Source organism: Arachis stenosperma, chromosome 9 (genome assembly GCF_014773155.1).
Source record: "Arachis stenosperma cultivar V10309 chromosome 9, arast.V10309.gnm1.PFL2, whole genome shotgun sequence".
Taxonomy (NCBI): Eukaryota; Viridiplantae; Streptophyta; class Magnoliopsida; order Fabales; family Fabaceae; genus Arachis; species Arachis stenosperma.
In genome coordinates, this window is record NC_080385.1 from 6,309,228 (window position 1) to 6,336,800 (window position 27,573).

Genomic DNA, 27,573 nt, shown 5'->3' on the forward strand with positions numbered 1-27,573 from the left:
GAAGGACAACCTTATGGTTTCTTCAAACCAAATAGAGGTATTCGACAAGGAGATCCTCTATCCCCCTATCTTTTTCTTTTTTGTGCAGAAGGTCTCTCCTTCTTGCTACACAAGGCTGAACAAAACAGACTAATTCAAGGTCTTCAGATACATAGGCGATGTCCCAAGGTCAACCACCTCCTGTTTGCTGATGATTCCATTTTATTCTGTAAGGCTAATCCTGAAGCATGTTCAAATATCCTGCATTTATTGAATTCTTATGAAAGCATCAGTGGCCAGAGGGTAAATCTTAATAAATCTGCTGTATTCTTTAGCCACAACACTCCGTCCACTACTCGTACACTACTGGCTAACTCTATGAATATTAATCATATTGGGCCTCAGGATAAATACCTTGGTTTGCCTTCTACAGTCTCTAAATCGAAAAAGGCTTCTTTTAGTATGATCAAAGAAAAGGTTCGGAAAAGAATCCAAGGGTGGAAGCGCAATCTTCTTTCGTCAGGTGGTAGACACGTATTGCTTAAGGCAGTGGGAGAAGCTATTCCTATTTATACATTGTCTTGCTTTAAGTTGCCTGATGGTTTAATTTCGAAAATTCACTCTCTACTTTCTCAGTTCTGGTGGGGACAAAAAGGTTCTGAAAGGAGGATGGCTTGGATTAGCTGGGACACTATGACTCGCTCACGAAAAGAAGGAGGCCTTGGATTTAAAGATCTCATAATACAAAATCTGGCGCTTTTAGGCAAACAGTTTTGGCGACTTGTAACACAACCTACTTCCTTATTATCCAAAATCTTAAGAGGTAAATACTTTAGCAATGGTAATGCTATAACGGCAGAAATTGGAGTCTTACCTTCTTGGGGATGGAGGAGCATACTGGAAGGCCGAAAGATTGTTGAAAAAGGTCTTAATTGGGCTGTGGGTACTGGTGAGGATATCCGAACCTTTGAGGATCCTTGGCTGCCTCCTCCGTATCCTTTAATGATTTCTGACATGCCAAATAGACAGGCTATTTCTGAGTTGTTTCCAAGAGTTAAAGATCTAATTACTGAAGATAGAAATTGGAATCAGAATCTCATTCAAGAACTATTTCCCCAAGACGTTGCAAACAGGATTTTGTCAGTTAAAATTCAGCAGAGTAGGGACAAATTGCAATGGGATTTGAACAAATCCAAGCAATATGATACAGCTTCAGATTACAGAATTGGCTATTTATTTTACCATCCGCCTTTGGAGCTTTGCCCTAATTATATGCAACAGAAAAAGCCGTGGATTGATCTATGGAAGTTGAACTTGCCTCACAAAATTAAGCTATTTATCTGGAAAGCTCTCCATGGCCGACTTCCGGTGCTTGCTCAGATTCATCATCGCATCCCATCTATATCACCAATATGCCCTTGCTGTCATGAAGCAATGGAAACAGTCACTCATTGTTTGATCGACTGCTCTAGAATTAAAGACGTATGGTCTCAGAGTTATCTTCGTGACTGTCTTCCCCCTCAGAGTTCTAACGACTTTTGGACATGGTGGACTGCATCAACAGAGATACTTAACCCGTTGAAGAATGCTGACCGTTATCCTCAATTGCTTGCCATCATTTGCTGGAACTGCTGGAAAGCTCACAAGCAGTTGATTTTTGAAGGTTCTACTTCTATGCCGTCTGCCATTCTAGCAAGCTCTGTCAAGTTGCTCCGTGAAATCCAAAGAACTCCCAGTTTAAGTCGTCATCTCCATGAGACAAGCTCTTAGATGCATTCAATTTGATTTATCATTATTTCTTCTTTAAGATTTTTCTTCGTTTTTCGACCACGCACCGTTGGATGAATACCTTCAGTGTAGTGTTTTTGGGAAATCCCCACCTTTTATTATGCTGTCCTGCTTTTGGATATTTTTATATTTCATTTTTTAATAATTAATGAAATATAACCTATTATCTTTGAAAAAAAAAATTGTGTGCATGTTGATAGATTATTTTTACTCTCTTGAGCAATATACAAAAAAAATTACTCTTCATTCTTGATGTCTTTGTTCTGATTTTTTGGGTTACTCTCTCTTTTCAAGAAACCAATGTTTCAGTAAACTCTTTAAGAATGTCTATGCTGCATTCTATATAAATCAAATTAAACGAAATAAATAAATAATTTATTTATTTCTTGTAATTTTTTTTAATTTCCACCAACTACATACTATACATAGCTTTGTACTTATATCTTTCGGATTAGAAAATGAGAGAAGATGTCAAGATAGAGCACAATTTTTTTTTATTTTTCTAGTTTTTTCTTAAATTATTTAAAATATAAAATTAAAAAATAAGGTTAATTGAATTTTAATGTTTATTAAATTTAAAATAATAATTCTGTCAAAGACAACAATAAAATGTTTAATTTATTTTTAAAAATAAATAAAAGATATTTTTATTATTTATTAATTAATTATAAGAATATTTTAATAAAAATAATGATATAATATATTTTAAAAAAATATTAACATGAACAATATAGTCTATATGTTATATTTTTATTTGTTTAATTTTTTTATTATATCAATACATCTAAATTTATTTTTGTACAAAAATAAATATTAATATTTTTTTATAAAATACACTAATATATATTAAAAATAGAGATTCATAAGATAAAAACTCGTACTGATACACTAACTTCTTTGTTAACGTAGACGAAGACTTCATTGAGTATAATATATTTTTTTGGTCTAGTCATCTAGTGCATTGATTATATCCTTATCCTTATTTTGGGAATTTATTTGCTGCTTATATATGTATATATACCCTGTAAGTCATTAAGTAACATTAGAATAGAGTATTTTCTTTCTTGTTAACTACTACTGAACCATTTCCTCAATTAAGTACTATATAGTTCCCTCTATCTCCAACACAAGGAAAAGAAGAAAAGTTATGAGTACGTTATTTTCAATTTCTATTCCGTTGTTATTTTGATTTTTGTATCCAATTTCATGCATTATTCCATACAATTTATATCTAATTAACATCGAATATCATACAAACTTCTTTTTTTATCAATATATAAATGATTAAATTAGCGTCCACAAAAAAATTTATTTTCTTCACGACTGAATTAACATACTAGACTTATATTATTATTATTATTATCGTTATTGTTATATATTATTGTAATTATTATTATTATTATTATTATTATTATTATTATTATTATTATTATTTGTTCATACACTGGCCCAACACTAAGGCCCAGGTCTAAATACACCAAAAGGCCCAATCCAAAGATTGGCCTTTGTTATTCACCGACCTCCTCAAAAGAGGTCGGACTCAACACAGACTTCTTTCCAAAGAAGTCGGGTTCAAGAGATAGCTGGCAGATAACGCTTATTCAAATAAGTAACTGCCCCTAAAATCTCTCTAACCACTTCTAGAAGCCATATCCCAACAATCCCTAGATAAAGGGACGGTTATCCACCTAAAAAGGTGGCACTACTCCAACGGTGGTTATTAGATCACCACTATAAATACCCTGACACCCCTCAGGTATCTCTAAGTTCCAATACATTCTAAACCTGCTTTACCCCATGCTGACTTAGGCATCAGAGTGTCTTTGCAGGTACCACCCCCCATCTCTTGGAACACACAACTCGGAGGCGGCTCCCAGACGCAAACCAAGTCGGAGACCACACTCCTCCAGCGCTTGGGCCTCAAACAAGTCCAACCACCGTCCGGTTCTAGGTAAGCCCCGGAACATTGGCGCCGTTGCCGGGGACCCGGAGCTCAATCCTTGATAATGGCGGATGATCAACAAGATGGTCGGACAACCTCTCGACATGAATAAGATGAAAGCATGTTAAAAAGAAGCTGGAGTACAGCTTCTATGGATACCAGAAATCCCGTAAAAACTTCTCCCAATGGAGAGAGGATATCAAATAGGGATGATGATTCTACTTCTACAGTTAAATTGGATTAAATCAAACAAAAAGAGAAGAAAGCAACATCCCAAGGCTATTGTAGAAGGCAAACCAAGACGAACTCGAAAGCCAATTGAATAAAAGAATTTTCAATTCAGAAAATTCAATTGGCAAAAGAAGTTACGTGAAAAAAAAAAAGAACTCGAAAGCCAATTGAATAAAAGAATTTTCAATTCAGAAAATTCAATTGGCAAAAGAAGTTACTTGAAAAAAAAAATGAACTCGAAAGCCAATTGAATAAAAGAATTTTCAATTCAGAAAATTCAATTGGCAAAAGAAGTTACGTGAAGAAAAAAAAAAAAAAAAGAGGAAAAGGGAACGTGACTAATCCCAACCTCTTCGTGAAATAGGATGGACAATGGCATCTGTGCCGACTTACAATCTCGGAAAAGTCCATGATACCCACTCATGGAATGGAGCAGTTGAATGTTCCAAATACACAGGTTTTATAAATAAATAAAATATCCCATATTAGTCAGTAATTGAAGAAAGAAGGGAAAACGTTGTTGATAAAAACAATGAAACCTTTCTTTTCAACTTATGCCAAAAAGTGCAGCATCAATCCATTTGAATGCAACCCAATCCGACAATGAAGTGATGAATCCAGTTTTTTCTTCATTGGATTCACATATCAATTACAACAGAGCAGTGAATAACACGAAAAATTCACTGGGTACATCTTTCGTTGGTTGCTCACAAATTACATCACTGCCAATGAATATGGAAAGAAATATTCATGCGGTAGAATTTGATGTTGTTTGCACACCAATAAAGATGGATGTCTTCCAGGAAGAAAACTGGAATCTGATCCAAAGAAAAAAGAAAGTCGGAGCGACAAAGGCCCAGTCTTCATTGGAGGGAATAATGGTCAGACTTTTCTTTAAAGGTCGGATGAGTTGGGAGCTCACCAAAGAAAATCCGACCTCTTTTAGAGAGCTCACAAATAAAAGTCCGACCTCTTTTAAAGGTCAGACTTTACAATAAAGTCGGATGAGTTGGGAGCTCACCAAAGAAAATCCGACCTCTTTTAGAGAGCTCATGAAGAAAAGTCCGACCTCTTTAGTATCCGACCTCATTTTGGAGTCTGTAAAAAATCCGACCTCTTTTACGATCAACTCTACAATGAGGTCAAAAACCTCGAAGAATATCAGAAAGAGGTTCCGACTTCTTTTAAAGATCAGAGTCTACAATGAGGTCAAAAAACCCCAAGCTTAGAAAGAAAGCCCGACCTCTTTCCAAGCTTAGAAAGAAGAATCCGACCTCTTCTAAATATCCAAGCTTATGAAGATAATTTGACCTCCTCTGAGGATTCAAGTCTACAAATAAAAATCCGACTTCCTTTAAGAGCTTACAAAGAAAAGTCCGACTTCTTTCTTGAGCGGACGAAGAAAAGCCAACACCAAAAGGAAAAGATCCAACAAAGTCACTTAAGACTTGAAAAAGAACTACTACAACATACTCAACTTATTCGAAAACAATCTACCTAGATTGTGCCATGTTTACAACAAAAGGGATACTACAGCTAGAAAGTGCACCTTACTCCTTAATGCACACTTTTTCTGACTTGAAGTGATGAGATCCAAAGTGGCATAAGAAGTTATAAATGCAAATCGTGGTCCGACCCCATTAAGCCACTTGTACTAAATCAAACTGGCAAGGGGCAAAGCCTAAAACGAATTGCACAAATAACTTAAGGGCAACGTGATCATAATCAAACATCAACACGAAGAGGATGTAAACCCGACGTCACAACAATTTGTTTAAAACAAATTGAGAAAGGATGGCGATTTATAAGGATGCCTCCTCAAGCCAAGAGATAAGTATCCAACCTTGCTAAGTTGACACAACAAGTATAAACAAGTTATCCGACCTCCCAAAAAGAGAGTCCAAAATAACTTGTAAAAGTCACATAGCAACAAATAGTAAGATTCAAAGAATGGCATGACTGAATACTCGAGTCCGACTTTATGAAGCTCGACCTCGAGTAGGGGCACTGGCTTATCATGAAAGCTAAGTCCAAAATTATTAAAAACTAAAGACAACATTCTACAATGATGCTAGAGCACGAAAGAAGAACGTGGCCCCCTTCCAGAAACCTGAGAGCAAACTCAGATAAGGAAAGAGCTCTTGAGACAAAGGATGGCTACGAGATTCGCCGCAAAAGACCTCATCTTGATAAGAAAAAATATCAGGCTACTGAGTTCGGGCGAATGAAAGCTGACAACAAAAAGGATAGGACCCTACAAGATTACTGAGATCTTAGGAAAAGGTTATTACAAGGTGACTGACTTAAACAGCACCGAGCTACCAAGGTCGTGGCATGAAAAGGTACTAAAAACGAACTCTACTCCCTGATGTACTCTTTTTCCAACTTCATGATTTTTCCCAAAAATTAAAGGATTTTTTCTGAAGAAGGGTTTTTAACGAGGCATCGTAGTAGAGACTAAGGGATCATAGATAGTAAAAAACCCTTAGTAGCAATAAAAGTACCTTCGCAAATAAATAAAGATCTTTTATCTCTTATAAATTCCTTCTCGTTTTTCTTTCTTTCTACGAAACGCACCGACTTAAGCTCGACAAAGCGTGAAAATTCCATGAACCGACCTAGATGGTCGTCAGGATAAACGACGAGGTACAAGTCGGTGTAAAGAGGTTATAAAAGTCGATCGTAATAAACTCGGAAATTATCTGACTTACAAGTCAGAAAAACCGAGAAAAAAGGAAACGCATCGCAAAAATAACCTAAATCATAAGAGCTCAATAAATCAAAAATTGAGTGTAAGGAATACCAAAAAGAGATTAGGAAACCTATTGAAAGCACTAAGGCAAAAGGCTGTCCCGAGTTGTTAAAGAAAACTTAAAGAAAGGGACAGTCAGCCAAGTAAAAGGTTTTCCAAAAACAAAGATCAAAAAGGTTTTTTCTAAGATTACTGAAATCTTAGAAAAGGGCTACTACAAAGTGTCTAACTTCGAAGGTGAAAAACTATCCAGGTCGCAACACACCTCCAACATAAGGAGATAAACAATTCCTTATGAAAATTGATTTTCTACAATTAACACACACCAATTGAAGCTCGATAAACCGCGAAAGTCACGGGCCGATCATATAGAAATCGCCTGGATGAAGCGACGAAGAACCAATTGGTGGAAAGAAGTTACATATGCGAATTGGAAAGAAAACACCTCGAAACAGCTCGGGCCAAACGGGTTGAAAAAGTTGTGTTTAGAACAAGTCGCAAAAGTAACTTAATATGCCCCTTGAGGCATAAATACGATCTAACAACTCGATCCACACGGATAACAAATGGATCGTACAAAATCTCAAGCCCAGAATCTCATCTCTACAAGTTCTAAAAATAAACGACCTAGTCGTATAAAATGGAACACTTTCACAAAACAAGTTGTTCCAAGAAAACTCGTTCTAGCATTCACAACAACATAAGGATAACTTGGATAAAACGAGTTATGCCAGTCAACCATATTTTCAACGAAATTGTGTCAAGCACAAGTCGTGTCTATCTAAAAGCAAAGCTTTAAAAGTGATTTGTATCAAAATGAATCACTTCAAACGACTCGTATAGAAACGAGTTAAAAAGGAAGGATTGTAAACGTTTTTGAGCAAAATCGAAACGTAAAAACTATCCTCCAAAACAACTTGGATAAAACAAGTTGTATCATACACAAGGACGACAACCTTGTAAAAACTAGAAAGGGGAGGGAATAAGCATATAATCCCTTCACCTAAGGCGCCAATTTATGCTCGACAAAACGCAAAAATCACGAGTTGGCCTTTTCAATGGTCGCTCGGATAAAGCGACGAGGTATAAATTGGTGTCCAATGGTTATAATACGGCTTGATGATTTAAAACAACTCAAGCCCATGAGTTGAACAAAATCAAGTAAGAAAATAACCATATGATCTAAGTAATTTAAATTGCGCAAAACAACTTGATATATAACGAGTTGTGCTTCAAAAAAGTGACTTGTATAAAAAACAAGTCATCTAGAAAACTCAGAATGAATGAGTTCAACAAAAAAAGGCTTCATTCGAAAATCCTTTCTGCTTGATTGCTCGAGTCCAACTTCATAAAGCTCGACCTCGAGCAGGGGCATAATGGATAAAGCAACGAAGTCCGATGGTTATAAAGATGATCTGATAGTTTAAAGGGACTCAAAATAAACAATTTGTACTTGAAACAAGTTGTGAAGTCCTAAAAAACAGCTCGAATTTAAATGAGTTGTATGAAATTAGATCAAGAAATAGCCACGTTTTAATTAAACGATTTGAAATGAAACAAATCGTAAGACCTTAAAACTACTCGCATCGAACGAGCTAGATGAGGTTATACTAAAAAATACGAGTTTTGAAATAAACGATTTGTATCAAAACAAGTCGTAAGAAATCAGAATAAGTTTCAGAAAGGTGATTTGTATTAAAACAAGTCATGTATCCTCAAAACAACTCGAATTGAACGAGTTGTACGAAACTAGGACAAGAAATATTCTTTGGTTAAGTAAGATGTGCTAAAACCAATTATACAGAGCCTACAAGCCCGAGTTTAAATACTCGAATCCAACTCTTAAGAAAAAGAGATTGAACTCGAGTAGGGGCACTGTTCATACACTGGCCCAACACTAAGGCCCAGGTCCAAATACACCAAAAGGCCCAATCCAAAGATTGGCCTTTGTTATTCACCGACCTCCTCAAAAGAGGTCGGACTCAACACAGACTTCTTTCCAAAGAAGTCGGGTTCAAGAGATAGCTGGCAGATAACGCTTATTCAAATAAGTAACTGCCCCTAAAATCTCTCTAACCACTTCTAGAAGCCATATCCCAACAATCCCTAGATAAAGGGACGGTTATCCACCTAAAAAGGTGGCACTACTCCAACGGTGGTTATTGGATCACCACTATAAATACCCTGACACCCCTCAGGTATCTCTAAGTTCCAATACATTCTAAACCTGCTTTACCCCATGCTGACTTAGGCATCGGAGTGTCTTTGCAGGTACCACCCCCCATCTCTTGGAACACACAACTCGGAGGCGGCTCCCAAACGCAAACCAAGTCGGAGACCACACTCCTCCAGCGCTTGGGCCTCAAACAAGTCCAACCACCGTCCGGTTCTAGGTAAGCCCCGGAACATTATTATTATTATTGTTGTTGTTGTTGTTGTTGTTAGAGTAATGCTAGAAAATTAATATTTATCAGCAAATATTATCTAATTTTTTAGATTATTTATCTTAAATTCTATACTCTAAATCATAAACCTTTAATCCTACATTTTAAATCATAAACTCTACAAAATAATTTTTTAAATTAATCTTCTTCTTATTATTATTCACTTTAATTTCTTTCCAACTATTTCTCATTAAACAAGCGTAATGGCCTTAAACGTTAAAGTGAGAATTTCGTTAAACTTTAATTATGTTAGTAATCGTACCATTGATATCAGTAATTCATTATAATTTATGCATATTTATTATAATCTTTGAATCTTTAATATATATGAGTCTTTTTCTATTATTTATATTTTAATATGTATTGTATATAAATAGTTGATTTGCGGTTATTTTTTGTATACCTAACATATTGTATAAATAAATATTCAAAGATATAATAATATACATATATTTTTTTAGTTATTTATTATGTTAAAATAAGTTTTTTTTTAAGTAAAAAGATCTTTTTTAAAAAATATAAATGATAAGTTCTAATTTTTTTTATTTTTAATATTTTTTATTATTAAAATTTTGCTAAATATATTAAAGAATAAAAAAAATTATTAAAAATTTTTTTATAGTTTAATGACACCTAAATAAATTGAATATATTATTATCATGAACAGATACATATATTAACATTACTAAAAGCATAATCTTATTGCAAAATGTGCTAAACAAAATTGAAAACGATTAAAAAAAAACTCATGAGAAAATGTTAGTTACCTAGCATTACTGCACTATCCGATTTATTTATTATTAATACTGGCGTTGATGAGCCGAATGTCAATTTTGGCCCGGGGTGGGGGTGGGGGGACTGCTACAATAATTTGTTCATTCTACTCTATATAACGCTACTCTAATCTCTAAACGGTTAATAAAAATCTGTAGGCCATTGGTTTAGTATTAATATTATAAGAAGAGTTTCAAGTGTACTGGAAATATCAGTATTCTAGTTGTTTTAATCATTGATTTGAACTATAAAAGATATATATAATATATTAATTGAAATCAACTATTAAAACAACTGAAACACAGGTGTTCTAGATACACTTAAAATTTTTCTAATATTATATGATCGATATCATTTTATTACATTGCATAATTCTTTGTGTCAAGTACAAAAGAGTAGTTCCTAATCCCTGCAAATTGACGTTTAACGTAAATACTAGACGTCAGCTAGATGTCGGTGAACGTTGGACGCTAATTCACAGACGTTAGGAGTTAGGCGCCAATTTACAGGCGCTACGCGCTACTCTTTTATACTTGACACGTTGAATGTCTGTCACAAAGATGTAAAATTCAATAAAAAGAGAAATAATTCTCCATATAATTAAAAAGTAAAAACAGAGGAATTTTATCAAATTCACTTCTTTATTTGCCAAATTTCAGGTGAATTGGGAGAATACTCACTGGGGAATGAACCCTACTCTGCGGGGTCACCAGTACACCGTTATCCAACTCAGCTTATTATTGATGGAGATAGCAAAGTATTCAAAGTTGCTGAGACTGAAAAGTTTGTTAACGAGATGAAAATAGATAAATGTGATCAATCGTATGCTGTGGTTTCTATCATGGGTCCCCAAAGTAGCGGTATGCTTTCTTGCTTTCTTCCACAAATCCATTTTTTTGGGCTAATTCTATGATATTTTTTATTTAGTGTTTAATTTTCGTCTAAATTATTTTTTATAGTAGTTTTAAAATATTTAAAATTTTTTAATTTTTATATTTTTAAATTTAAAATTAATTATTTAATCTATTTTAACTGTTAGAATATAATTAGGATCAATTAGCATATCTGGATATTTATTATAGGATATTACGTCTTTATTATTACGATTCTCTTAGCACCTATAAATACCCTTCTATATTGTATCGTTTCAATAGACAACTTGAATATACTCAATAATACACAAATCCTCTCTACAGTTTAGTCTCTTGTTTCTAACATGGTATCAGAGCCATGGTATCCTCCTTGAAGAGGATATGTTATTTTTTCTTGCGGTGAAATCACCGTAGTTTTTGTATTTTTTTTTCTCTATGACATTCTTCTTTCCCTTTTGTCACTCCTTTGTTGTTTTTTCATCTCACCGACTAGCCTATTTTCTCTGTTTTGTGGTTTTTTTGAGTCGAACGATCAAACACCATTGTCATCCGCTGTTTACCTATTCTCATGAAGAAATTTGTTCTCTTTCGGCAGTTACGTCTGCGTTATCTCGTGACAGTTCTGTCTGCGTTCTCTTGTATTCTCTCGTGGCAGTTCTGTTTGCGTTCTCTCGTGGCAGTTCCGTCTGCCTTCTCTCATGGCAGTTCTATCTGCCTTCTCTCGTGGCAGCATTCTCTCGTGGCAGTTCCATCTCATGGTTTGCCTTCTCTCGTGGCAGTTCCGTCTGCATTCTCTCGTGGCAGTTCCCTCTGCGTTCTCTTGTGGCAGTTCCGTCAGCGTTTTCTCGTGGCAGTTCCGTCTGCCTTCTCTCGTGGCAGTTTCGTCTGTGTTTTCTTGTGGCAGTTCCGTCTGCGTTTCTTTCTGGCAGTTCCGTCTGCGTCAGATAGCGGCAGTTCCATCTGCGCTTCCTTCAGACAAGCGGCAGTTTCGTCTGCGCTTCGTTCAGATTAGCGGCAGTTCCGTCTGCGCTTCCTTCAGACAAGCGGCAGTTCCATCTGCGCTTCCTTCAGACAAGCGGCATTTCCGTCTGCGCTTCCTTCAGACTAGCGGCAGTTCCGTCTGCGTTTCCTTCAGACTAGCGGCAGTGTCGTCTGCGCTTTCTTCCAGTCTACACCCGTTTTATCAATTTATGCAGTTTTTTTCTCTTTATTTCGTTATTTTAAATAAGTTTCAAACTCAAGTTGTCACTTGAGTTTGAGGGGGATGTTAGAATATAATTAGGATCAATTAGGATCAATTAGCATATCTGGATATTTATTATAGGATATTACGTCTTTATTATTACGATTCTCTTAGCACCTATAAATACCCTTCTATATTGTATCGTTTCAATAGACAACTTGAATATACTCAATAATACACAAATCCTCTCTACAGTTTAGTCTCTTGTTTCTAACATGGTATCAACAATTAGACAATATCTTTTAAATATCATAAAAAATATTTTTTTTATCATTGTCTATTTATTTATCTATTTTAAAATTTTTTATAATACTTATATTAGGTATACATCATTAAAATTAGTCATCACTAATTTAAATACATATTTAAATATAAGTTAAATAATATATATTTATATTTAAATATATAATAATTAATTTTAATTTTAATAATTAATTTTAATGTATAAATAATATTTTTCTTACCAATACAAGTTAGTATAAACAAGTTTTAGTAAGGAATACCTAATTCAATTTTGTCTATTTTCTGTCTATGTTTTTTCGAAAGACAAAGTTATCTCTATCTAAAACAAAGGAACACACAGCTTTAATAAAATTATTTTTGGACAATACAATTTTTTTGTAAAAAAAAATTGCTAAATAGTAACAAATATTAGTATATATTGTGGGACTTTTATTTAAAATTTGTAAGGGTTATAAACCCCACAAACTATTATAAATTTACTTTTAAACAATTTTTTATTAGTGGGAATTAAGTGGAGAAGCTAAGGACAATTATCAGAAGTAGTGTCACAAAAAAAATTATAATATAAAAATTTTTTAAAAAAATAATATAATACAAAAAATAAGAGAAGAGGATAATTTTAAAATTCACACAAATTATAAATAAAACTTTTACAAAATTAATTTTTTTATTAATTAATGAATTTTTTAACAAAAATATCGTATTATTCCAAAATAATTTTGTTAGAGGTTAAAATACTTTTTTTTTTCAAAAATTGCCTTGTCTTTTAAAAAAATAAATAAGAACCGAATTTACGTGTTTACTTTTTCTTATCACGGATTATATATTTATCTATTTTTAAAATTAGAAGTTCGTATAAACAAGTTTTAGTGTATTCTTTTATATGTAATTTAATCTCATAACATGAATTGAACCATTTATAATAAGGTGAATAAGGTATTTTGATACCCATAGCCAATCAAACTTACTGTTCTCTTCACTTTGGGCAGGGAAGAGCACACTCTTAAATCAGTTGTTTGATACCGATTTCAAAGAGATGAACGCTAAAGATGGAAGGCAAGTACTTCTTGTAATCCCCATTTCCTCTATACATAGTTATTATTTGACATGACATGATGGTATTTGCTTCGTTTTAGGTCTCAAACAACCAAAGGAATCTGGATTTCTCGGAGTGCACGCATTGAACCTTGCACACTTGTGTTGGATTTGGAAGGAACTGATGGAAAGGAGCTCGCAGAACAGGTTCTCTCTCTCTCAAAATAGAGAAACTTATATATATAATGGTTAATTACCATGCATAAAACACACTAAAATATCCACAAAACTAATAGATATTTCAATTATAAAATTAAAATTGAATATGATGATTGGATGTGGTTTCTTCAAAAGTAGAAAGATATATAATTAAAAAGTATTATAATAATTAAATATTAACTATTTAACTTTCATGATAGTTTAAATTATTTTTTAATGGTACGTAGTTAATAATCCATTGAAAATATATGATGTCATGATCCTTGATAAATTGAACTAAAAAAAATTAGAGATACTTTTTATTAAGACTTTTTGTCTCTTATTGATTAAGGCTTTCATACTTGTATTTGTAAAATTTTTTTCTTCACTGTATTTAAATATAATATAAATATGTTGTTTTATACGTATTTTCATCCTACAACTATATGAAGGTTATAAAAAAAATTAAAAATTAAAGCACAAATAATGTATAGCTACGAATTTTGGACTTTTAAAGTGAAATATGTAGGTCTAGAATTTGTTTTATTTGACTTTATTTACCGTAGAAAAGTATGTTTAATTTGTTTTAAAATTAGAACTTTTCCTTATCTATACGATATTAGTGTGTTCTAATTTTATTAATGTATTATAGTTTTATGTTATGTATAATTAAATTTTTGTCCCTACACAAAAAATATATAATATGTAGCACACGATCTTGATGTATGCGCTTCTCTGTAAATAATACAAAAGTTTAAACTTTTAGATTATTACTATATATTTATTTATAAATGCACATTTTAACATATAATAATTAATTTTAATAAAATACTGGAATGTAAGTTTTGTGTTATTATTTTTTATTTGAATATAAATTTAACAATTGAATCACCTTTGATATCAGACAAAAATTCATATTAATCTTTTTATATGTACTAAACAATTTTAGTCATAATTTCACATAACGTGCTGACTATTCTAGTTTTCATAATTAGAATTAATTAACTTATGTCTTTAAGATTCAAGTTAAAGTTATTAATTGAAAAAGATTTTATAAAAAAATGTAAAATTAAATTTTTAATGTATTTATGGTATATTTATTAAAATAAAAATTTAAAAATTTTTGTTAATAATTAATTTAACATGTGTTCTAAAAATAAATGATAAACTTTCATTTAAAATTTGAAAAATTAGGCGCGGAGAATTGTTTAAAATTTGCACTCTGATAGAGAGCAGTTAATATTTAAAATTTTTTATTATTTTAACGTGCGAATTTGCCATTGGTGAAAGATTATAACATAGTTAAGGGTTAATAATTCTGCTATGATTGTTCAATTATTTTTAAAAAAAGTATAGATAGACAATAAAAATACTAAACAATGTAAATAATGGATATGTTGAATGTTCAATAAATTTAAATAAATAATTTAAAATACAGTATATTTTTATTTTATTAGGCCAATTTTAAATTATACTGTTTATATTGTTTATAAAAATTATTGTCCACCTAATAAAGTTCTTTTTTTATTGCAGGATGATATTTCATTCGAAGGTCAGAGTGCTCTATTTGCTCTAGCGGTCTCAAATATACTTCTTATAAACATGTGAGTTCTCTTTTTGTTTAATTTTAATAAATCGATAATATAAAAAACTTTTGGTTTAATTATTTTTTATTTTTATCATTTTATTAAATTTATAATTAGATTTATTTATTTATTTTTAATTAAATATTATTTTTAATTTTATAATTAATTAAAAATTTAATAAAACTATAATTACGAACCGTATAATTAAACCAAAACTTTTAGACACTTAACCAATGGTATTCTTTTTCGCTATGCAATGATTGTGAAGGTGGTGCCATGACATTGGCCGCCACAATGCAGCGAATAGGCCACTTTTGAAAACTATCTTTCAGGTATAATTTGAAAGCTTATCAGCTACAAATAACTCACTTGAATCCTGAAAACTAGTCGTTTATTGAATTGTATGCTCATTTTTTCAGGTCATGATGAAATTGTTTGCTGGACGCAAAATAACACTGTTTTTTGTCATTCGCGATAAAACACAGGTGCCTAAGAAAAATATTGAGTTAATTCAGTTTTAAAGCAACTGTGCATTTTTTTAATGTTAATATGATGACCTATCTTTTTTGTAGACGCCATTTGAACGCTTAAAAGAGCTTTTGGTAACAGATATGGAGGAGGTAATCCAGTGATTTTAGCTTCATATAATGTCACTGAATTGTTATATAAATTTCCGTTATCTTTTATGGCTTTGTCAATTTACTCTTGTCTCTACAGATGTGGGAAAGTGTTACAAAATGTAAATCAGACTCTAACAATGAGGCCGTACTCACTGATTTTTTCAGTGTAAGATCATCATTGTTAAACTTACTGAGAGCTTCCTTTTTAGCATAATCTATTGGCAGTTCGTATTTCTTAATAACTATATTTGTATTTGGAAACAATTCCAGGTTGAAGTCGTTGCTCTTCCGAGTTTTGATTATCAAAAAGAGCAATTTAAGGAGGAGGTATGAACCGTGAGATAACCAGAGGCAGAGCCTCATGTAAAAAAAGGGGGGCAATTTTCCCCCTACATTTTAGTTTTTTTTTTTTAATAAATTATATAGAAAATTCAATTTATCTCCCTTAAAATATTTAGTTTAGTATCTTTTATATTACAAAATTATTTTTTGTCCCTCCCTAAAATGTAGGTTGCGGAATTGTGAGAAAAAATCTGCGATATTGGTCGGGACTCAAATGGAGTAGTTCCTGCGTCAGACTTTCCTTATAGTTGTAAGAAAATCTGGGAAATGATTAAGGCAGACAAGAATCTCGACCTTCCTTCTCATAAGGTAAACAGTATTGAATTAATCTTCAGACAGACATAATATGACATTTAACAAATGAAGGTTAACAAAATGATTAAATTGTTGCAAAATCTACGGCCTCAAAGTTTCAGGAACCATTGTTAATTCTCGTGTCTTGTCTTTGAGTGCACAAAATTAATTCTTGCGAAATATATTAGCAAATTTTCTTTCAAGGACTAATCTCTGTTGAAGCTTTATGGCTTGATCAACTTGTAGGTTATGCTTGCTACTGTCCGATGTGAAGAAATTACTCGGAAGAAGTATAAAGCTGCAAAAGAGGTATTAAGAGATCTAGAAATGATATTATGGAGAGCCAATAACACATATAATATTAAAAATTATGTAAAAAAATTATATAATATAAGATGTATTACAAAAATATACCGACAGAAAATATATTTAAAGTAAAAAAAATATGTGTATACTTTTTACTAACGAAGTTGTCGATTCTTAGTATCATAAAATTCACCGATAATAGAATTTGTATCAATTTTTCAGTAATTTTCTTTTCAATATAATTAAAAGACAATTAGCAAGAAATTTATCTTTTATTTTGTTTCTAAGTTATTTTTCACAATATTCATAGTTGATAAAGATCTCTTAATTGTAGCAGTTGAAACAAAGAGAATTAATACCAAATGAATAAAAAAAGACGACCACAAGAAAAAAAAGAATTTACTTTATGAGATTTGAAAATTTTTATTTAATTAAAAAATATTAGTAATAATATCTTTTTAGATTTCTTTAATATTGTTACTTACTTTTTAGATATTAAAAATTATTAATATTTAAATTAGACTGAATTTTTATTTATACTAGACTAAATACTAAAATAATTTTTAAAAAAAAAATAAATTATACATAATAACTTATTACTATTAAAAAAAAGTTGGGGGGTCGAGGCCGCTACTCGCCCCCCTTATGTCCGTCCTTGATTAAGAGTACTTGAAAAAAAGGGACTCATATTTGAGTGAATTAATTGATTGATTTTATTCGGTCTACCAACATAAAATATAACTGCTATTGCTGTTTAAAATTTTTCATTTAGAGGAGTGTTAGAGGGCCAGCACTTTTGTTAAATTTTGGCCAGCACTTAACCATCAACAGGAAATTGAATGATTTTACACTATTAGATACAATCTTACACCATTAAAAACATCATTGATGACTAATTGATGACTAAAAATTACAAAATCTGCTGGCCTCCTAGACTTTCTCTTTCATAATAATGAAGTTAATTATTGCCTATATCCTTGATCTATATATGAACCTAATTATTAATTAATTCTAATTGCTAGTATGAGATATTTAAGGTGAATGATTATAAACTAGCTAGTAATATTATTTTTGCATTCGTAATTACTAATTCTAGGAAGTTTCTTTCAAATCAGGAATTGCATCATCTGGAAGAGGATATGAAACGTAGTCCTACTGAATATTTGAACAGATTCAGTTCACAAATTGATACTTGTTTGTCAGAGTGAGTATAATTTACTTTTCATGACACCATAACATTGAATTCTTTGTTAATATTAGACTGCTAGTAGTAGCCATGGTTTTGATTGTTCTATGCGTTGGAAAAAGAAGGCTTCATACTTTCCTCCCACTTTAGTAGCAATATCTCAAGATTTATTGTTTTCACATTAATCTAGGTATGATGCTGAAACTACTTATTATCATGAAGGTCCAAGATCTACATTCAAAAATGAACTTAAAGAAAAATTGCTTGATCAGGTAAATTGTTTTTACTTTTCTTGCAATTATGTTAGTTCAACCTTTTCTTTTTCGTCATTGTTAATTAACTGATGCGGTTGAAAGAAAGCAAAAATGGGTGATATATTGTAAGTATAATACCCACAATTAATTGGCCCTAGGATCACTCACTCATATAAATGACACTATTATATGTTTCATCTCTTAATTTCACGAACACTCATATAAAATAATAGAACAAAGAAGGACTTCACATAATCATATCTTTTTTCATTTCATGGAACACACATTACACAAGGCATATGTGCCTTTATATAGGCAATGCTTCCTACTAAAATAATTTATAAATCACAAATCAATTTTGTAATGACTACTATTTCATGAGTTGGCTTCATGAATCATCTTTCAACTTGTATTCATGTAGTTTCTATAATATTCTAATTTCAATTCAATTTGATTTTGAATTCTTCAATGTTGTAGAATGTTGTAGTTATACTACTCTCTTAAATGTTCTTCAAAAATCTTCAAGCTTCCAACATCTTCTAGTAAATAGATGATTATTGTTTTCAACTCAAACTTTGCTTCTTCAATTCTTTAACCATGTTTCATGAAGATTCTAATCCATGCAAGTTGATTTAAAATTTTTAATCAACATTGCCTCCCTTAAATCAAACTTGCAGAATTAATCATTCCAAACATCTTCTTCAATTTGTAAAATAACTCTGTCTTCAATGGCTTTGTAAAGATATCTGCAACTTGTTCTTCAGTTGGACAATACTCGATCACAACTTCTTTTTCATTCACCAACTCTCTGATTTTATGAACCCGAATATCAATATGCTTCGATCTTCCATGGAATACTGGATTTTTGCAAAGTGCAATAGCTGACTTGTTATTGCAAAATATTGTTGTTGGAGTACTTTGTTTCTCGTTCAATTCTTCAAGAATTCTTCTTAGCCAAACTGCTTGTGTTGCACAACTGGCTGCTGCTATATATTCTGCTTCTGCTATAGAGAGTGCTACTACTGGTTGTTTCTTTGAAGACCAAGAAATTGCACAAGAACCAAGATGAAATACAAATCCTGAAGTACTTTTTCTTGTTTCTATATCTCCAGCCCAATCACTATTAGTGTAACCGACAAGATTCACTTCAGTAGTATTTTCATAATAAATACCATCATTTAAAGTACCTTTGATATATCGAAGAATTCTTTTTGCCGCTTGCAAATGGTTGGTACAAGGTTCTTCCATGAATCTGCTAAACAAACCAACTCCAAACACAATATCTGGTCTAGTCGCAGTCAAGTATCTTAGACTTCCAATCAAGCTTTTGTAGTATGTGGGATTTACTGCTCTTCCTTTATCTCCTCTCAACAATTTGAACTTTTCTTCGACTGGAGTAGAAACTGGTTTTGAGTGCTCCATTTGAAATTTCTTCAAAATATCATTTATATATTTCTTCTGAGAAATGAAAATTCCATCATCCTTTTGAACCACTTCAATGCCAAGAAAGTAAGACATCAAGCCCATATCTGTCATTTCAAAGTGCTTTATCATAGCCTCCCTGAATTCTGCAATTATCTTCAAATTATTGCCAGTAAAGATTAAATCATCAACATAAAGGCACACGATCAAGATATCTCCAGGTTCAACGAACTTGATATAAAGCGTATGTTCAAACGGACATCTTTTGAAACCATTCTGAGTAAAATAAGAATCAATCTTCTTGTACCACGCTCTTGGTGCTTACTTTAATCCGTACAAAGCTTTCTTCAATTTGTAAACTTTATCTTCTTTTTCAAGAACTTCATATCCTGCAGGTTGCTCAACATACACTTCTTCTTCTAAAGTGCCATTTAGAAATGCAGACTTAACATCCATTTGATGTATCTTCCACTTATTTTGAGCCGAGAGTGAAATAATCATACGAATAGTGTCTAATCTAGCAACAGGAGCAAATACTTCAAAGTAGTCGATACCTGGTTTTTGTTTGTATCCTTTTGCAGCTAATCTTGCTTTGAAACGATCAACTTCACCATTGGGTTTGTACTTAGTCTTGTAAACCCACTTTACTCCATTCGGCTTCTTATCTGTTGGTAAATCTGTCAGCTCCCATGTGTCATTCTTCTCAATGGCATGAATCTCCTCATCCATTGCTTTCTTCCAATTGTTGTCTTTAAAGGCTTCTTCAAAGTTCAACGGCTCACAATCTGAAAATAGAGCAAAATTTATGATTTCTTCATCAGACGGATCGTTGTCATTGCCAACTTCATAATCTGCTAATCTAGCAGGTAGTCTCCGCTCTCTTTGAGATCTTCTAGATGATTCTGGTTGTTCAGTTGTGTCAGGTTGTCTTTCTTCTACTTCGTCACATGTATTTAGAATTATAGTCAGCTGCTTTTCTGTCTTTGTGTTCCAGTTCCACATGTCTTTCTCGTCAAACGTCACGTCTCTGCTGATGATTACTTTCTTTGTTTCTGGATTGTACAACTTGTATGCTTTTGAGTCTGTGCTATAGCCAATAAAGATACACTTCTCGCCTTTGTCATCTAACTTCTTCCTTAATTGATCTGGTACGTGGGCATAAGCAATACACCCAAAGACTCTGAAATGATGAATGGAAGGCCGCTTTCCACTCCAAGCTTCCTCTGGAATTTTATCACGAACACTTTTTGTTGGACACCTGTTTAAAATATGAACTGCTGTTGCGACTGCTTCTACCCAAAACTCTTTAGGCATTTGTTTTGACTTGAGCATGCATCTGACCATCTCCATGATGGTTCTATTCTTTCTTTCAGCAACTCCATTTTGTTGAGGAGTGTATCTAGTTGTTAGTTGGTGTTGAATTCCGTGTTGCTTAAAGTATTCTGAACACGCAAGATATTATGTTCCTCTGTCTGTTCTGAGAATTTTGATTTTACCGCCACTTTGTTTTTCGACAAACGCCTTGAATGTCTTAAAGACATCACATGCTTCTGACTTCTGCTTAAGAAAGAATACCCATGTATATCTACTAAAATCATCAATAAAAGTGATAAAGTACCTGCTACCACCGTTGCCTGGAATTTCTACAGAACAGAGATTTGAATGCACAATTTCAAGTAATCTTCTAGCTCTCCATGACTTTTCTATAGGGAATGAATCTCTGTGCTTCTTTCCCAATTGACAAATCTCACAAACGCAATTGGGAATATGAATCCGTGGTAAACCAGAAACAAGTCCTTTTCTTGACAGGTAGTTTAGGCCAGAAAAATGAAAGTGCCCAAACCGCATATGCCACAACCAGTTATCATTAAGTATCTCAGAACTCATGCAAGAGGGATTAACATGTTGAATTTTTAACGGAAACATTCTGTTTGAAGTCATCTTTGCTTTATTAATGAACCTTCCATTGTTGTCAAATACAGTGCAATATTCACGATAAGTTATCATCTTATATCCCTTCTCAGATAATTGCCCCATACTCAGTAAATTGTAATCAAGTTCAGGAGCATAGAAAACATCAGAAATATAACTCAGAGAACCATCCTTCAATTTAATTGGTATGTGCCCTTTTCCTTCAATAGGGATCTTTGTACTATTACCAAACTTCAATAATAGTTTAACTTAATCATCTAGAGAAGAAAATAACTCCTTTCTACCAGACATATGATTACTGCAAGCATTATCCAAGTACCATATATTTTCATCTTCAGCACATGAATTACTTGTAAAAAATAAAGTCTGAGTACCCGAATTGTCATCAGTATTTTGATGCTGATTTTCTGCAACGTGTGCTTGATTGTTATTCACCATTTTGAATCTGCAATCTGCTGCTTTGTGTCCATACTTTCTATAATGAAAGCAGTTGAAATTGGTTCTTTCTTGATAAAAATTGCCTCGACCTCTTCCTTGGTTGACAGGCCTAAAATTCGTTCCACCTCTTCCTTGATTAGGTGGTGTAAAGTTATTGTAACTTCTTTGGTTGTAATTGCCACGACCTCTACCTCTGAAACTTCCTCTGCCTCTACTTTGAAAATTAAAACCACGACCTCGTCCTTCTTGTGTACGGTTTGATTCTGCAACGCTGTTGAAATTCACTCGGCTTTTCAGGGCTTCCTCAGTTGATTTTTCTGACTTCTCCAATATTCTGCTGATGTGGCTTTCCATAGTTCCTTGCAACTCTGCAATCGTCATAGTATCCATATTGTGGGACTCTAGTATCGTAGTCACCACATGGTCATACTTTATCGGCATGGTGCGAAGAATTTTCTCCACCACTTTGCTATCGGGTATATCTTCTCCATAGACTCTCATCTTATTGACAAGATCTGTAACACGAGTAAAATATTGCTCAACGGTTTCTGAGCTAGACATCTCGTACCTTTCATATTCTCTTCTTAAAGACTGTAGCTTTGCTTTCTGAGCTTTATCTACGTCTTTATATGACAGCTTCAACGTGTTCCATGCTTCCTTTGCACTTTTGGCATTTGCTATTTTGCCAAACACCGTATAATCTACTCCTTGATGAATTTGAGATAGCGCCAATTGATCTCTCCTCTGTTGGGCAGCATCTGCTCCTTCTTGCAAACCCGGTTCAATAAAATTCCACAGGTTCTGGACCTTCAAATGGGTAGACATCAAAGTCTCCCAATAACTATAATCAAGTTTTCCATCTAACTTAGGACCAGACCACACAATATTAAAAGTGTTTGCCATACCGACTCTATGAATAAACAATTATGTGAGAACTCTCCCACACCTCACAAACTCTCACACACCAGGCACTGGATTAACCAGCTCTGATACCAAATGTAAGTATAATACCCACAACTAATTGGCCCTAGGATCACTCACTCATATAAATGACACTATCATATTTTTCATCTCTCAACTTCACCAACACTCATATGAAATAATAGAACAAAGAAGGACTTCACATAATCATATCTTTTTTCATTTCATGGAACACACATTACACAAGGCATATGTGCCTTTATATAGGCAATGCTTCCTACTAAAATAATAATTTATAAATCACAAATCAATTTTGTAATGACTACCATTTCATGAGTTGGCTTCATGAATCATCTTTCAACTTGTATTCATGTAGTTTCTATAATCTTCTAATTTCAATTCAATTTGATTTTGAATTCTTCAATGTTGTAGAATGTTGTAGTTATACTACTCTCTTGAATGTTCTTTAAAAATCTTCAAGCTTCCAACATCTTCTAGTAAATAGATGATTATTGTTTTCAACTCAAACTTTACTTCTTCAATTTTTTAACCATGTTTCATAAAGATTCTAATCCATGCAAGTTGATTTAAAATTTTTAATCAATATATATTAATGATATTGGCCCAGTTATATTACTATGCATATTAATCCATAGAGTAACGGCTATCTGATATTATAATTGAAACGTTTCACTTCAGTTTACTTCTTAAAAAGCTTTTAAAATTCTTAAGTGAAATTTGAATTAAAATTTTAAAGATTTCGCTGGAAAATAATTAAGATAAATAAGTTTTAATTGTTACATCAAATATTTATTAAAAACAAGCATATTGTTAACAATTTTATGATGAAAATAAAGTTAGAAACAGATCTAAAGTACTGAGTGCTAAATTGAGAGACCAAATTAAAAAAATTGAAATTCTGGTGATTAAATTAAGACACTAATATATATAAATTTAGGAACCAATTCAAATATCAAGTTATTGTTCGGCCAAAATTCATTTTGTTCATGAAGTCCCAACTCATGAAGTTCATAATGTCCTTTTGATTGGTCAGCTTTTTAAACCAGCACTGGAATCTGCCTTCGAGCTTATACGATCTATAATTTTGGACGACTTCAAGCAAACATTTCAAAACGCATTATTGAATCAAGTGGAGGATTTTTATGCAGTTGCTAGTTGCATTGAGGCTTCTTTGTCTAACTTCGACAAACCCTGTCCAGGTGCACAATTCTTATTATTATTATTATTATTATTATTATTATTATTATTATTAAAACTAGCTTATTGTGCGAAAAACTAAATTAATTAACAAATTATATTATATAGTATATATTTTAAAAGTGTTGTATTATTTAAAAATTAATTAGATAATATATAAACTAATATTAAATTTAAAAATTTGTTTGTAAAAAATATTTACAATTTGTATATAATTTAATATATTATTCAAAAAGAAAAAATAAAAGAAAATACACAACAATAAATCTTGTAAAGTTGTTTTTTTTTTATAAATATTGACTTGTATTTTTAGTATCTTTAAACAATAAAAATTATATTTTATCTATGATCATGTTGTGTGGCCATAGATTTATGATCACAATTTTTTTTATCTATGATAACAGTTTTTATGATCATAGTATTTAAATTTTGATACTTTAAGTCATATTTTTTAATATGATTATAGATTATTTTATGGTTACGTGTAAAAATTATGACTATAACTTATTTTATGGTTACTTTTTTGTAAAGCTGTGATAATAGTCTAATTTATAGTCACGGTTTTAACGTGTCCATAATATCTATAATCACCCTATTTTTAAATTGTGACCATAATCCTTTATTTTATAATCATCTCTATTTTAAACTATAGCTATAACTTATTCTATTTTATGAGATTTATTTTTTTTAAAGGATAATCATATCTTAAAATTACCATTATCCTAAAATTGGAGTACATGGTTGCTAGCTTTTGATTACTGTTTGAGATGTTAAACTTTATAAATCTCTCCTAATTTAGCTTTTCAAATTTTCCACGCAATTATGATTTCAAGCGAGTTGCGGAGTTAAATACATTAACCTTGCAGTTGCAGATGTTGTCATTGAGATGACAAATGAGCACAAAATTGGAGTAAGGAAGGTATTGCTGTGTGATATGGTTACTTCATCGTGTCAGGTATTGATCAATCATGTCTCAGTGTTCCCTGTCTTGACTATCTTTAACTCAGTAATTAGTTATATATATGTTCATGGAAGAAAAATCCATCTCAGTTTCATATTCTTATTAGGCTTTGGAAGTTGAAACTTAGCTTAAGCAGGGGTTGGAGCTATATGAAATATTAGAGGTGGTTAAAAATATTTATACATTAAAATAATATTAAAATAAAATTTTAAAAGGAGACTAAATTAAAATTTACATATAATTTATATATAAAAAATTAAAATTAAGGAGAGTCGTTGCTCCCTTCCTGAGTATATAGCTCCGTCCCTCAGCTTAAGTGTCATTAGTAATAGAATCATCTAAGTATAAGAAATAGGTTGATGAAAAGATCGTTGATGACACTTATTTCAAATAATACCCACATATCAAAAGTGAAAATAAGAGATATTTTTCATGCTTAGCAACTGTTACCATAACAGGTAAGTTCTTTAAGAGATCTTTTACGCCAGTTGGTTTGTTTCTATGGTTGAAAGCCTACCTTTTTATTATAGAATTGTTATTTGTTTAACCGTTGTTGAAATTAGAAGAGTTTTTTTTTTTTTCTGATAAGTAGTTTGACAGTGCATTAATAGTGAATAGTTAATCGTTTTATATTTATTATTCATTCTCCTTTTTATATATTGAAATACTAAATAGTTATTAGAATTTATTATTTTTAGTTATTATTTTTATTTATTAACTCAATTTCTTTAGTTTAGTAATTTAACAACATACTTTAATTTATATTATAATTAATTAATGAATAAAAATAATAAATTTTGATAATTTTCTAACATCCATTTTATATATATTGATCTTTTATATTGTGATGATAATAATTTACACATTAGTAATATATCATTTTTTTTATTGCCTAGTTACTCCAATATTTCTGCTGAGTAATTATGAATTTTAACATGGTACTAAAATAATGATTTTCTCCTTGAACTCCCTCAAATTCTTCCATTGTGATTGATTTTCTGTTGAGAGTAATTTTTTCGTTTTCGGTTGAAACTAATATTTCTATAGTTTCTTCTTTTTTCAAACATACAAATATTTGTTTGAGACTTGAGTTGTTTATTTCTACTGTTAGGCGTTCACCTCACTAGCAACCCATACTGCTCTTTTTAATTTAAAGACAAGCTAAGTATGTGTTTTTTCGTTGGTAGAACTTCTGTTGCTATATTTTTCTCTTTCTAGTAGTATAAGTGTTTTTTTTTATAATAGGTCGCATTTTTCTACCCTTTACCAGTAATTAGAAGTATTTTTAAGATGTTTGCCTGGATCGAATCCACGAATTTAAAAAAAAAAATTTGTACAAATTATACCTTGTCACCATTTTGCAAAAAAATATTTTTTACTCGGTGTTTATAAATTAGTTATAAATTAATTAAAAAATTTTTTTATAAATACTATAAATTATAAAAAATTCGATAAAATAATAAAAAGATTAGACAAATAATAAAGAAAAACAGAAAATTGTGCATTTGCATGAAATGATATTGTTATTAATTCACAGCCGCGACAAAATTAATGAACAAGCTACTCCGCGGTAAAGAGAAGAATTGACAACTACCGGCATAAACAAAGGGTGATGATTATAGAGTTGTGTTACATTCCAACCTCCCATTGTGATTTAAACTATGGTGATATAGTTTCAGTTAATCCATTTGATGGCTTTGCTGAGTCGTCTCTTAGTTTTCAGTACTTGCCAGACTTTCAAATGTTGTTCTTTGCGTCCTCTTATTGCATGTCTATGAGATTTCTGCTATCTATAGCTTTAATCGTTGTTCCATTGATAGTTGTGTGTCTTTGTCCTAGTCATGCTATTCTCCGACGAGGCACTCTAACTATGAGGTCCTTTCTACCATTAATATTGTCTTGTTTTATCAATTTAAACTTTTGAAATGAATAATTTTATGACAGTTATTTAGATGTATTTAAAATCCCTAAGTTGCTTTGCTAGTCTAAATGGAGATCATTTTATATTTTCAAGGGTTAAATTATAACAAGAGCTTAGTAAGCCTTAGTTTGAGAGTGAGTTCTAGAAATAAAGAGATTATCCTTTGACATGTCAACAAATCAAATAATATTTTTTATAAATTACTTGTGTCCAAGCTTGATGCATGCTATTTGCATGTTCATACTTGAGGGGGAAGTGTTGCAATATGACAATAGATATTATTGTTAGATAGAGATTAATTCAGATGGTGCATTAATGAAAAGTAGTTGATAAGTACTTTATATTTATTACTCCTTATATATATATTACAATAAAGTAAAAAAAGCATAAATAAATAATTTTTAATTAATTAATTTTAGATAACTGTAATTAATGACAATTTGACTGGTTGGATGTTAGTTATCTGATAGAGTTCAACAAAATACTACACGCATTATTCTAATATTTTTACCGGTAACCATGAATCTTAACAACCATTAAAAGTTGTTTATAGTAGACAACTTTTAGTAGGTATGTCGGAAATTTTATTTGTAGCTTAAAAATAAAGGAAAAATATAGATAAATAATAAAAATATTAAACAATGTGAACGATGGATATATCGGATGTTTAA